The sequence below is a fragment of the Amblyomma mixtum genome, chromosome 9 (genome assembly GCF_055824585.1).
Source record: "Amblyomma mixtum isolate Tamu chromosome 9, ASM5582458v1, whole genome shotgun sequence".
Lineage (NCBI taxonomy): Eukaryota > Metazoa > Arthropoda > Arachnida > Ixodida > Ixodidae > Amblyomma > Amblyomma mixtum.
The window spans coordinates 21504961-21519646 of NC_143020.1; positions in this window are offsets into that span (position 1 = coordinate 21504961).

A 14686-nucleotide genomic window follows, 5' to 3' on the forward strand; every position below is an offset into this window, starting at 1 on the left:
GTAGCCCTTAATTTGGGTGCCAAAGTATTTCTTCTGAGTTGTTGAATAATTTGCCTTAGCCTATTCAGGAAAACTTTGAGCAGAATAACACAAGATGAGAGGGAGAGACACACACATCACACACACGAGCTCGTGTGTCTCTCCCGCCCGTCCTGTGTTATTCTGCGCGACGTTTTCCTGAATATGTCGCTACACCAACTGGCCCAACGTTCTGCTCTACTAAGTTAGCTTCGGCTTTCAAGGAGGACGGCTAGCGTATGCCATTACCTTCTCCAGTCCGCCTGTTTTCAGAGCGAGGACGGCGCCTAAGCCTACACTGCGTTCTTCGGTATGAATTTGTTTCGGCGTTTTAGTCAATGTTCGCGAGGATCGGTCGAGGCTGTAAACGACACTGAAGCTCCACGAACGTTTCTGCTGCCGGTGCTTCCGATTGTATTGGTACGTCTGCCTACGGAATTCGTTTTTGACAAGTCATCGGTAGTAGGAGCGCTGTTCAAGGAATTTGCGCACAGCATTATTAACGGCCGCCGGTGGAAATAAAGCGACAGCAGATGTTTTCTGCTGGGCAGCGCGTACTCCCTCCTTGCTGACGACGTGTCCTAGAAACAGTAGCTCTTCATAGGCAGAGTGCACTTTTCTTTTTTCAAGTCAGAACGGACGACTTGATTGGCTCTAGTACTGTTCGAGGGCTCTGAAGGTATCTTCAAAGCTCGATGCGAAGACAGAACGTCATCCAATATGCCAGAGAAATTTGTCACTTCAGGCCTGCCAGCACTCTAGAAATTACTCGTTAAAACGTCGCTTGTGCGGAACATAGACCAAATATCATCACCTTGAACACGAAGAGGCCGTCCAAAGTTATGACTGCGGTTGGTCTCATGATCTTTTTCATCGACCTAATATAGTCAGTATCTCCTTTTGAGGTTCATATATGAGAAATACTTTACCTTGCAGGACCGTTCTAGTGCTTCATCGATGTATGGGAGAAGTAGACATCCTTCTTCGTTATGTTGTTCAAGCGGCAATAATCAACACAGGATGAAAGTGCGCCCTATTTCTTCCGGACTACAACAACCGGAGCCGCCTAGGGGCTTTTCGAAGGCAAAACGGCCTCGTCGCGAAGAATTCCTTGCACTTGGTCTCGAATGGAATCTCGTTCTCGCGCCGACACATGGTAGGGGCATTGGCGGAGAGGACGGGCGTGCTGGTCGGTTTCAATGCGATATTTGTCAATTGGCGTTTGTCGGACCTTCGGCGATGACGAGAAGCACTCGCTTTAGCTTCGAAGAACATTAAGGATCTGGTCTTCTTTGTTCCAGGGCAGGGGTGCGTTTCTGTCGAAGATGTGGTTCTGATCTTCCTTAGGTGAATCTTCCGGGGCTCGATCACAGTGGGTGAAGGCGTTTCGAACGAACGATGGTTCGTCAAAGAAAGCAATCATTGTATGCTTTTTATGGTGCTGGTATTTTTACCTGAAGCTCCTCCGCAGCACTTCAGCTTGGCCATTCAAGGAAATGTGCAATGCCTCTTGTGATGCCTATTCCTCATTCTAGAATCAACTCCGTTGTCCTCTCAATGAGAGGTTCCAAGTTCTTGGCACCAGTGGCGCCTATGGTGACCATGACTCTTGATCGGGGCAGGACGCTCACTTTATACTAGAGACTGAGGGCAACACGGCACTCCATGGTTGTCATCAAAAGGATAGCTTCGTCCACCGCAAGCGTAGTGAGCTTGGAACACAGGTCGATTATCGCCTGATGCTCATTTAGGAAAGCGATGCCCCGTATCACGTCGCGGGAACATTGCATGCTGTACTACAATGGTCGCGGCATAGGTACGTCCCTGGACGGTCACTCGCGCTGCGCATCCCCCCGATGGGGTAACGAGGTGACCTCCTACGGTGCGCATTTGTGGGCATTCCCATGAGGTCATAATATTCCCCAATTTCGGGATGAATGTTCTGATCATAACAGAATAATCGGCGCCAGTATTGATTAGAGCACCAACTTTCCACACGTCAATAGCAGGTCATGCAGGTCATCCTCGCCGTCGTGTCACAGGTGCACCGTGAGTATTTTGTGCCGTCGGAGCTTTTCTAGTTGATGGAGCCATTCTGAAGTACGATCGCGTCGTGGTCGAGCTCATGTTTTTGTGCGGTGTTGGCGTCACGCGTGCAGCGTCTTCTTGCAGCGTGATTTGTGCAGGATCTTCGTTATTTCGCTGTTTGGAGGATTTTTGCCTTTTCGCTCACCTCCAAAGGTTGCTTTCGTCAGTTTGCCCTGCGCGGCCTCGGGGAGTTTCCACTAACAGTCGCTGCGCAGTTGTGGCTTTACGATGCAGAACTTCATGTGGACGCGGATGGTGAGCGAGAAAGACGGCTCAAAAGGACATTTGATCTCGGCGCAGCTACTCGTCAATCTCCCGGAGTCGTTGCCAGAGGTGGGGTCGTGGGCATCAATTGAGTAGCGACGTAGTACCATTCTTCTGTAGGGGCAGTGCTGAAGAATATGGCCGGTCTCACCGCAGTAGTAGCACAGTGGCCGGTTGTTGTAAGTCCTCCTGGCATCGCATTTCCTGAGGCTTGAGCATCGCTCGGAAACTGTGCGGTCGGGGTCAAGAAGGCTGCGTTCTGGAACAAGCTGTTCATGTCGGAGAGAACGTAGGTGGTATCGTCGAGAGCGAGGAGGGCGTAGTGCAGCGGCGTAGGTGAAGGCCTGGGGTTCTGTGGCCGTCGGATTCTAGTGTGAAGTGCCGGTTGCGCTCCTTCCCGTGCCGCATCAATGAGAATCGCTGCTTGCGGCCGTGACGAGGATGGCAGCAGTCATAGCTCCTCGCGGATGATTTCGTGGATAACTTCCCGCAAGTTCTTACTGGTGGCGGCCGTGTCTGGACAAACTGCACAGACATAAGCAGGGCGGTTGTACTGCCGAGCCCGGACGTCGAGGGTCTTCTCGATGTTGCAGGCTTCTTGCATGAATACCTCGATGGTATTTGTCTGCCGAACAAGGCTGGCAGGGTTCTTCTTTGACCTCGCACATTAAAAACTAAACTTGCTTTTGCTAAGTTACATCGCGGTAGACGCGACGAAAGAGGAGCTTCACTGTTTCGACGTAACCACGTACGGGCTCGTTCGGAAGCTGGATCCTGGACTCAGGAGCCGTTCGGCTCTTTATTTTCTCACGGCACTGGTGAATGCCGTCAAAAGTTCTCCCTTGAATAGCCCCAATGAAGCTAAGGAACACTCTTGGTTTTATGACCACGTCAGTGCTGAGCCCTTCACTGAGAAAAAGACCCGGCCTATTATAGCCGCATCATCCTAACTGCTAAACGATGCCACTCGCTCATATTGGTTTAGCCATTCTTCGGAGTCATTGCCTGGTGGAGCCATTGAATGTAGACGACATCCGCGGCTGCGGCAGGACGATCGGGGTTGACGTCGGTGACAAAGCAATGGTTTACGTTGCGGCATTTTTTCGTAGTCGGGTGTGGTTCGGCAGGGTCCTAAACTCAGGTTGCGCTCCCTAGGGATATCGGCGGGCTCAGCAAACTGCTCACTTGTCCTCCGGCGCGAAGCGCAGAAGTCTTGCGTGAGTACTTGAAGGGGTCGTCCGGTACACGCATAGAGAGCAGGTAGACAGCGAAAATGAGTTCAAAACAAAACTCTTTATTTAGGCCGATTTGCGCCCCCAAAGAACTTAATAACTCCACGGCGGGATAGCAACCAGCGTGCTCAGTGGTCGCCGAAGAGAATGCCCACCGCTCTCGGCGCTGCTCAATTTAAGCTTGATATTGAACTTTCGAGGTACCGCTTGCAAAGTTACTGTTGTGAATAGAAATGGCACACCATGGTGACGCTCAGTTCGTCGCTTCCACCTGCTGCCTTGGTTCCAGCGACGTAATGCCGCAGGAGATGAGAATAAAGCAGAGCAGTGCGTACGCGGGCGCAAGCCGGGCACGATCATTTCTGTCCTGGAAGCTTGCTATGTTGTACCTCTAGCTTTGGCGCTCCGCTGCAGCCCTGTGATTTTCCCAGCAACCCCAATAACCTACCACACTCATGTGACCTTCAGCCTGGCGCTTCTTCGCGCATATGGGACGTTGCAGCAATTCCTGCCATATTCCCGGCTCAAGGCTGCACGCACTGCACGCCTGGACCGAGAGCACTGGATCCACCACCCGCCTGATGGTGCTTCTTGTCCTACGTGCCGTCTTTCGCCTTGACCTTGGTTGTTCAGCGGCTGAACTTGTCTTCGGTGCACCCCTGAGGCTTCCTTGAGACTTGTTCCTTCCTTCTGTTCCCTTGCTGGCGTATCTGCAGTTCTTCCAGCGCTTACAGGACTGTATTCGACATCTGCGCCCGGCCCCTCCTGGCTCTCTCTATCTTCGCATATTCGTGCACCAAGATCTTTCTTCAACGCCTGTTTCTCGGCGGCGCCTGTTGCACGCTCGCACGACGGGTCGTATCTTGTCCTGCACAAGACGCTCATTCCGCCACCATCCTACTGAACGAGCGCGAGAAGGTGGTCTCGTTGGACTGTCTCAAACCAGCATGGATTGAGACACCTCTCACGGAGCTACCCTGCTAAGTGGTTGCGTCGCCAAGACAGCCCTATCTCTCCCTTCTCGGCGCGTAAATTTCGCCGTGCCGTCTAGGCGAGGTGCACTGTACCGCCCACCGACGCCACAACGCGGTGACGCTCACTTCGGCGCTCCCAGCTGGTGCCTTAGTTGCTGTTGTTGTTGCTGTAGGGAGATCGCACATACCCACGACGGGGCATAGGCCAGGGTGCAGTGAGGATAGCCAAACGTGGGTACATTGGTGCCAAGCTGATGGTTTTGCTTTCGGTAAGAATTCAAGATAATTAAAACTGAAAATAAAAATTGAAAATAAAAATGAAAGGGCGAGCATATTCGAGAATTCAATATATGAAAAGTTGCTGAAAGATCTTTTTAAATGAGGAAATTTGTAATTGTGGAGGTATTCGCAAACTTGATGCCATGCAAAACCTCTGGCGCTAACATCGAAGGAGAAAAGAAGTGGAGCCGGCAAAGTGATCCCCAACCTAATAATAACAGTTTCTAGATGTCTCCTTCTCTGATAAGCAAACCTTCGTCAAGATAGTAGGAATTTCACCAGAGTGTCTATGTCTCCATGAATCGCGCAAAGGTTTGAGGCACTGAGTCCATATCTACATAAGTAAAGATTTAAGCGGGCGATCCTGAACCGCATGACAGTCACTGCTACGTCACAGTGCGGGATTCACACGCACGACTTCCATGGGTACATGAGATGCTGGTAGTCACCCAGACAGCTCACGTGGCGGCTATATACGAAAAGCGGTGAAAACGAGACATTCCCAAAAGGATGAGTATACGGACGCTGCAGGATACAGGTGCATTGTGAGCTGATTATGCCAAGAAGTCTGATGCATCGTTTTGAAAATTACCGCAGTGAACTGGGATCCAAACGAAGCGCACATCTTTCACCCATCCAGGGATAAAACTCTTTTGCGAGCGGCTCAAAAGAGCATCATCCCCTGCGCACTCCAGCGCCAACAAAGCACGGAGAAAACCTCAGAGGAATAACACCTGGAAGTCATTGGAGCGAATTTTAAAAGCATCCAGCCCAAGAGCCATAAACTTCGCTAGAAATATGGAAGTGTAATCCCGGACTCGACACAAAAAGCTCCAAGACAGAGCCTCTGAAAAAATGCCAACCACTGCCTCCTGTCCAGACGCGGACGCATGTGTAGCAATCACAGTGTGGAGTTGGAAAGTACTAATGTGATTAGAGAAGATATGGAGAAGACCTGGCACGCAGATACTTTGCATGAAGTGGAAAAATATATTCAAAAGCAATACCCACAGAGGACGTTGAAGAACCTACTCTGTGCACAAAACTGAACTTCAATGGCCTAGCTAGGCAATGCGGCAGAAGATGACATGAAAGTAGAGCAGCACATGCACGAGATGCAACCCGGGCACGAGCAGTTGGGTTTCGGAGCTCCGTTGCAACCCCATGATTTCCCAACACTACCATAACAGCCTAGAACAACCTACAATTGGCTTAGCCTCAATAAGATCATTCTAGATAACTCTGGTCGCGTCTTGCATCACGCACAAACCGATAAAGCCGCGCGCCTGCAGCTTTGAAGAATGAACAGAGTAATGATTCACGGCAATACACTGTGCTATAGATTCCCAATATACGTTTAAAACGGTTTAATTTTCCTTTTACATATATTTATTTCATTATGAATTGATGGCTATTTTTATTTTTAGATACATCGCCCTGGGATAGAATGTTTATTGGGGAATTCTTGTCAACAGCCAACGGTTTTAGCCTCAATATTTCGCGTTGCTTTAAGCTAGTTCTGCGAATAAAAAGGCGCATGAATGCGCCACCTCTAGCCAGCGTCGAACCACTCCTTGTCGTTCAATGAAAACAAAATTTTTGCGACCAAAATAGTGCGCCCTTTGTTCGATAAAAAATGTTTGCAGCCACAGGCCCCTTTAGGTAATTACAATCTTTCGAGTTTGCGTTTCACACAGCTGACAGATGCTTTTAATATGCCCCTAATGCCAATTCTGGTTGTAGCAAATGACAATTTTAAAATTTTAGCCAGAGCATAAAATATCTCTACATCACCTAGCACAATTTTTGCAGTCAATAATACTTTTTTCGGTGCCCTTAAAAATTACATAGTAAACGTAAGACGCAGGTTTGATCCCGGCCGCGGCTGTCTAATTTCGATGGAGGCGAAATTTTAGACGCCAGTGTTGTGTGCGATGTCAGTGCACGTTAAGGAACCGTAGATGGTCGAAATTTCTGGAGTCCTTCACTACGCCGTCCCACAGCCTGAGTCGCTTTGGGAAGTTAAACCCCAATAAACCAAACCCATCAGCACATGCGGTCATGAGTTTGGTACGAGCTTCCCTTGCAGTGCCGAATCTAAGGTGGATACTATTCAAGCACTGCACAGAGAAGAGGCCGAGCACTGATATATGATTTTTTTTGCGATCAGCTTTTAGAATAGTGATATTATAGTGATTTTAGTTTGATGATATTATTAAACAGACTTCTAACTTGGTCCAGAGCCCTGTGCTGCATTAGGCTCAAACAAATTTTGTGTGGTATTTGTTGCAGAATAGAATCGCGTCTCAAGAAACTTTTAAATTCGACGAGGAAGTACGTAGAAGCGCGTTGCTTGCACAACTCGTCAAAGCTTTGGCACAGCTCGATGACGGCACTGGCGTAGGTGGGATTCTTCGCCAGGAGCATTTGAAAAGCGTCATCGGCTATCCCTTTAAGAATGTTGTTAACTTTGTCAGTTTCGGACATCGAAGGGTTGACGCGCTTACATAAATCTACGTCTTGAATATAGCTGGTGAATTTTTCGGCCGGCACCTGGGCTGGAGCACGCAGACGTTGCTCGGCACGGAGTTTCCGCACGGCGGGGCGGCCGAAAACGTCGGCGAAGATTGCCTTGAATGATTACCAGGTGTGAAGTTCGGCTTCATGGTTACGAAACCATAAGTTGGCAACGTCTGTGAGATAGAAGAAGAGGTTGATTAACTTGACAGAGTCGTCCCACCGATTGTAAGTGCTGACGCGCTCGTATGAGGCCAGCCAGTATTCGACGTCATGGTCGTCCGTACCGCTAAATGGATAAGGGTTGCGCTGGCGTTGCATCCCGGAACAGAGGACGGTGGTAGGGGTGGCTGGCGATGACTGAGTCGGAGTGTTTGGCATTGTTGCCGGTGTGAGTAACGTTCTGCTCCTAAGTTCCAGGTTGAGCACCGGAACAGGGATCGAAGCACCTCCACCAAGTGTACGGTGCCTCCTCGAAGCGCAGGTCGGAGGCCGTTGATCGAAGACGCGTCACGGCAGGCGCACACCCTCGAGTCATTCAGGAACCAGCACAGCACTTCGTTCACCTCTTCGTCGCACCGCGTGAACGGCTGCCGGTTGTTCCCATTACACGTACTATATTTCCAGCAGCAGTGTTTAAGCGGTGATCAAGTCTGTAAAAACTACTGTAACGGAAAAATCAGTTGCATTTTTGTACATACCTCTTTTAGCAGCGGCCGCTGATTACAACCGTTGATATTGTTGCGGGAAAGAATATATTTACAGATATTTACAAATAGACAAGAACAGCTGCGAGCGGCACCGAGAACACAGTCCGAACTTCGTTGTCCTCTTCTACTCTTCCCACTCGTGCCATCGCTCTTTGTCGTCGTCGTCTGCCCGCATCAGGACCCCCGGCTGCTGAAACGCCGTCTCGGCGTTAGGACGGCGACGTATGGGCGTCGTGATAAGGTTTAAGGCGACAGACGTGGACGATGTCGGTGGTGGCGCCATATGACGATGGGGAGGTTTCAAGGGGAGCAATTTCATAGTTCACGTCGGTAACACGGCGCACGACACGGTAAGGGCCACGGTAGTGCGAAAGGAGCTTCTCGGAGAGACCGACGCTGCGAGAGGGCGTCCAGAGAAGGACGAGTGATCCCGGGGTAAATTCGACAGCCTGGTGACGGCGGTCGTAGGCTGACTTCTGAGAAACTTGAGATGCTTGGAGCCTACTACGTGCTATTTGGCGCGCCAGCGTGGCCTGGGAGATGGCGTCCCGAGCGTAAGCAGAGGTGGGGGCTGAAGAAGGCGGCAAGAGTGTGTCCAAAGGCAAGGTGGGATGCCTACCAAACAAAAGGTAGAAAGGAGAATAGCCTGTTCTGTCATGAAGGGAAGAGTTATATGCAAATGTCACATAAGGCAAGGCTGCGTCCCAATCTCGGTGGTTTGGCGATACGTACATGGCTAACATGTCGGTGAGCGTGCGGTTGAACCTTTCCGTAAGCCCATTGGTTTGTGGGTGGTAAGCTGTCGCGAGCTGGTGCTGCGTGTCACACGAACGAAGAATGTCGTGAACTACTCTGGATAGAAAATAACGACCGCGGTCGGTGAGCAGTTGACGAGGGGCGCCGTGGTGAAGGATGACGTCTTGCAGAAGAAAATCGGCAACATCGGTAGCGCAGCTGGACGGCAAAGCACGCGTGATGGCGTACCGAGTCGTATAATCAGTTCCGACAGCGATCCATTTGTTGCCGGAGAGGGACGTCGGAAAAGGGCCAAGAAGGTCGAGGCCAACACGGTGAAAAGGTTGCGGAGGTATGTCGATGGGTTGCAGAAGACCGGCAGGCAAAGTGGAGGGCCTTTTCCGACGTTGACACAGGTCGCAAGCGGCCACGTAACGCTTGACGGAACGATAGAGACCAGGCCAAAAGAAGCGATGCCGCACCCGAGCGTACGTGCGGGACACGCCAAGGTGACCGGCTGTCGGCAGGTCGTGCAGTTCTGCAAGGACAGAAGAGCGTAGATGTTGGGGTATCACGAGCAGGAGCGGAGGGCCATCGGAGCGTAGGTTTCGGCGATACAAAATGCCGTTCTGGAGCACATAAAGGTTCAGAGACGGAGATCGGTTTGCAGAACGGATGCCATCAAAGATAGGACGTAAAGATGAGTCGTGGCGCTGTTCGTTGGCAATATCGGCAAGATCGGAGATAGCTAAGAGGCAGGGCAGGGTCTCAGCGTCCTCTAGGTCAGGTGGTTCCACAGGGTATTGGGATAAACAGTCAGCGTCCTGGTGATGGCGCCCTGACTTGTACACGACGGAGTATGAGTATTCTTGGAGGCGCAATGCCCAGCGACCAAGGCGACCGGTGGGATCTTTTAGTGAAGACAGCCAACAGAGAGCGTGGTGATCAGTGACAACAGCAAATGAACGGCCGAACAGGTAGGGTCTGAATTTAGCCACTGCCCAGACAAGGGCAAGACACTCGCGCTCAGTAATGGTGTAATTTTGCTCTGCGGCTGAAAGTAGGCGGCTGGCATAAGCGATGACTCGATCTTGACCCTGTTGACGTTGGGCAAGTACGGCGCCGATGCCATATCCGGAGGCGTCCGTGCGAACCTCTGTGGGAGACGACGGGTCAAAATGTGCTAAGATGGGCGGAGTGGTCAGCAAATGGACGAGGGATGAAAATGAGTTCTCTTGAGCAGGGCCCCAGGTAAAGGGGGTGTCGTTCTTTAGAAGATCGGTGAGGGGACGAGCGATGCCGGCGAAATCTTTGATAAAACGGCGAAAATACGAGCAAAAGCCGACAAAGCTGCGCACATCTTTCGACGACCTTGGAAGAGGAAAGTCCTTCACAGCTTGAATTTTGATGGGATCTGGGCGTACACCAGAAGCGTCAACGAGGTGTCCGAGAATAGTGAGTTGGCGACGACCGAACTTGCATTTCGATGAGTTCAGCTGAAGGCCGGCGTTAGGAAACACTGTCAGAATATTGGAGAGGCGTTCGAGGTGCGTGGCAAAAGTAGGCGAGAAAACCACAACATCGTCTAGGTAACAGAGGCAAGTGGACCATTTAAAGCCACGAAGAAGGGAGTCCATCATTCGTTCGAAGGTAGCCGGGGCGTTACAGAGGCCGAACGGCATGACTTTAGACTGGTATAAGCCATCAGGCGTCACGAAGGCGGTCTTCTCGCGGTCCTTTTCATCAACGGCAATTTGCCAGTACCCCGATCGAAGATCAATTGAAGAGAAATATTTGGCGCCGTGGAGGCAGTCTAATGCATCATCGATCCTTGGGAGTGGATATACGTCTTTTTTTGTGATGCGGTTGAGGTGCCGATAATCAACGCAGAAGCGCCAGCTGCCGTCCTTCTTTTTCACCAGGACGACTGGTGAGGCCCAAGGACTTGACGAGGGCTCGATGATGTCTTTTGCGAGCATCTTGTCCACCTCTTGATTTATGACGGTGCGTTCGGCGCTGGACACTCGGTACGGACGTCTGCGGAGAGGAGCGGAATCACCGGTGTTGATGTGATGCGTCACCACAGAGGTCCGAGCTAAAACACGGCTATCAAAGTCGAAGATGTCGCGGAAAGATGATAAGAGACACCTAAGATCGCGAGCTTGCATTGGCGGTAGGTCAGAAGCGATCATGTCGGCGTAGTCGTCCGTTGGGTTCTCAGTTGATGGGGCCGCAGGCAGCCGGCATTGCTGAGTGGAAGGTAAGCAGGTGTCCACCACTGATATCACACATTCGGCAGCAGGGCACAGCGTGGCGAGTGAGATGCCTAGCGGGAGCGGTTGGATGGGTGAACCAAAGTTCAGGACCGGAAGGTACGCTCGGTTGGCCGACATTGTAAATACAATGCGTGGAAGCGCAATGCTGCGCGTCAGGGCGACGTCAAGTTCCGGAGTGACTACGTAGTGACCATCAGGTACAGGGGGAACAGATGAGAAAGAAATGTAAGTTGCGGCTTGAGGCGGTAGACGGACAAAGTCGACAGCACAAAGACGGTGTATAACTGGGGACGGCGACTCAGCAGAAAGAGGAAGGTCAAGCTGAACAACATTAGTGGCGCAGTCAATGAGGGCTGAATGCTCAGACAGGAAGTCGAGGCCAAGAATGACTTCATGAGGGCACTGGTCCAGAACAGAGAACAGAACGGATGTATGGCGGCCGGATATGGTCACACGGGCTGTGCATAGTCCAACAACATGAGGCGTTCCGCCGTCGGCAACGCGGAGAACGGCTTTGGGTGCAGGGGTCAGTACTTTTCGGAGGCGGCGTCGTAGGGCTGAACTCATGACGGATACGTGCGCGCCTGTATCGATCAGGGCTCGCACAGGTACTCCATCGACATGAATGGCGAGCAAATTATGGTGTGCGCGAAGGGCTAATCGAGGATTTTGGGACTGGGGCTGTACTGCAGCATCACCTCCAGACACTGCAGCGTCTAGTTTTCCGCTTGCGAGCGTCCGTAGGGGCCAGGAGAGGAGCGACGGCGTTGGGGCGAACGACACTGTCGACGCAGGGGGGACGGGGAGTGGCTGGAGCGGGGAATCTGGCCGTCGACTGAAGCACTGTGCTGGGCTGGAGGGGGCGTGTAGTGGCTGGGCTGTTCGTCGTCGCGGTGGGAGCTGGGAGGATGGTATGTGCTGAGACGGGACCAATAATTTCGACAGTGGCGGGAGATGTGGCCAATGCGGTGGCAATGGAAACAAATGGGCCTGTCGTCGGTTGTCCGCCAATCGTTAGGGTTTCGCCGACGTGGAGTGAAGTACGAAGGTCGTCCAGGAGCAATCGCAGTGATTTCGGGTGGTGGTGAAGACTGTACAGGGCTGACGGGCTGGAAACCAAGGTTTGCAAGCTCTTGGCGGACGACAGCCTGTACCAGAGAGATGGTAGGCAAGCGGTTGTCGCCATCATGTAGATGCAGGGGGGCAGGGGACATAGCTTCGAGCTCGCGTCGGATGATGCGGGTCACATTTTCTGGGGGCGCTGGAGTTTCGCGGTGTCGCAGGTCTTCACATGAAGAAGTCGCAGCCGTGTTGGGGAGGCGTGTGTACGGTTGGCTAATACGCCTGCTTTTGGCTTCCTCGAAGCGTCGACATTCCTTAATAATTCCGTCGACTGTAGTGCAGTTCTTGTATACGAGCAAGTTGAAGGCATCGTCGGCGATTCCCTTCAACACGTGGCCGACTTTGTCAGACTCGGGCATGTTGGCGTCAACTTTGTGACAGAGGGCCAGCACATTTTGAATGTACGACACATAGGACTCCGTAGATGTTTGAGCTCGGGAGGCGAGGTCCTTCTTAGCGGCAAGCGTTCGGCCGAGCGGCCGTCCAAACAATTCGCGGAGTTTGTCTTTGCACACGTCCCAGATGGTCAGATGGTCTTCGTGCGTCTCATACCAGACCCGCGCAGTGTCTTTGAGATAGAATATTACATTTGCGAGCATGAGGGTCGGATCCCAGCGGTTGTAAGTACTCACTCGCTCGTACATGTTGATCCAGTCGTCGACGTCAGTGTTGTCGGTACCAGAAAAGGTCCCAGGGTCACGAGGGGGAGAAAGAACGAGTGATGTCATGGCCGGGGCTGAGGTTTGCTGGGCGGCGTCTTGGGTCATGATGAGTGAAGGCAACTGGAGGCCGCTGCGGAGCTCCGTCGTCGGTAGACGTAGGGGAAAGCCGCACCTCCACCAAATATGTTGCGGGAAAGAATATATTTACAGATATTTACAAATAGACAAGAACAGCTGCGAGCGGCACCGAGAACACAGTCCGAACTTCGTTGTCCTCTTCTACTCTTCCCACTCGTGCCATCGCTCTTTGTCGTCGTCGTCTACCCGCATCAATATTAAGCAAACTTTTTGACCAATGTTTAGTGAGACACGCAGCCGCACTTTCGGTTTCACTACCGAGGCTCGTGCGCCAAGAAGGCACATGACCTTACTTGAAGGTGAGGCACAGAAACGTCGCAGTGGCGCAAAGGAATCTGCAGGTAGCTCCTTCCACAAAGTTCTTTAGGCTTCTTCTCAAAAGACGTCTTGCAGCCGCTTCAGGCAGTGAAGCTCGACAGTCATATCGATAGTCATATCGACAGTCATGTGTATGTCACTTCAGATAGTTCGCTGCCGGAAGCCAGCATTTAAATAGCTGGCCTTGTAAATACTTGAGAACTGAATAAAAATATTGGTTACACACTGACCACATTAGTAAGTCTGAACTTTCAATCTTTTTAGGAGCTCATGGTTCCCCTGCTGCAATATCATGAGGCTTACCCATCAGTAAATCTGAGCTTTATAACTTTTTTAAGAGCTCTTGGGGTCCCTTCTACAACTTCATGCGGCTTTGTTTGGACTACACGTTTTCTGGGTAGAGATTAGTTTTTCTTTTATTTTTGCTGCTAGCCTAGTCTCGAAAATGGGAAAACGGTCGTTCTGGCAGCGCCAACTGTGATTGTAACAACGACTAGAAGAAAAGGCGAACAGAAATGGAGAAATCTGATCACAAGTTATGCTTTCTATTCAATTTGTTCATTTTTCCCAATAAAGATGAATTTGCGGACCTCGCTTGGAGTTTCCGGTATCTTAAAATCTCGAAAAAGCAGCGCTGCGATGCTGTTGATGCTAAAGCTTAAAATAAATTTTTCACTTGCCAAAAAATATTACCTGTATCCACAGTTCCATTCGTCTTCTTTTCCCTTCCGTTCTCATAATCAAAGAAAGGAGGGATTCACGACACACATGGTGTCGGTATTTCTCTTTGAAATTTAGTAGTTAGTGAGCGCAGTGAAATCAAGTTCAGGTTGATTCCACAAGAAAAGCATATGCTTAGGTTTACAGGTTACCTGGTGCACATACCGCAGATAAATTCATCTTACTTATGCAACGGAGAGTAACAAAAGCAAATCCGTCGTAGATCTCCGCAACTATCTTGAATGAGGATTCCAATTCCTTGAGTACTTACGGTACGGTTTCTTAAAGTTTTACGTCCCAAAGCAACACAGGCTGTGAGAGAGGTTTAATGAAGGTCTCCTGAAATGTGGACAACCTTGAGCCGTATTCTATGAGCTGTCCATTTTAAAATGGCTGTTTCGCACCTGCCTGGTCCTCTGTCATTAGTCACTCAGATGTACCCGCGGTTCTAAGCGTCCGTGCAAAGCCCCCCGGGCATTGGTTACAAGGCGACCGGACCTCGCCGTTGGCTGCATATTGAAGCCGATGGCACCCAGTGGGGAGGTCCAGTCTCTTGCTGCTGGTAGAGAGCTGGGATGCAGTTTGGCCGGTGGCTACATATCGCAGTCATTTCCAACCAAGGTCCCATCGCCT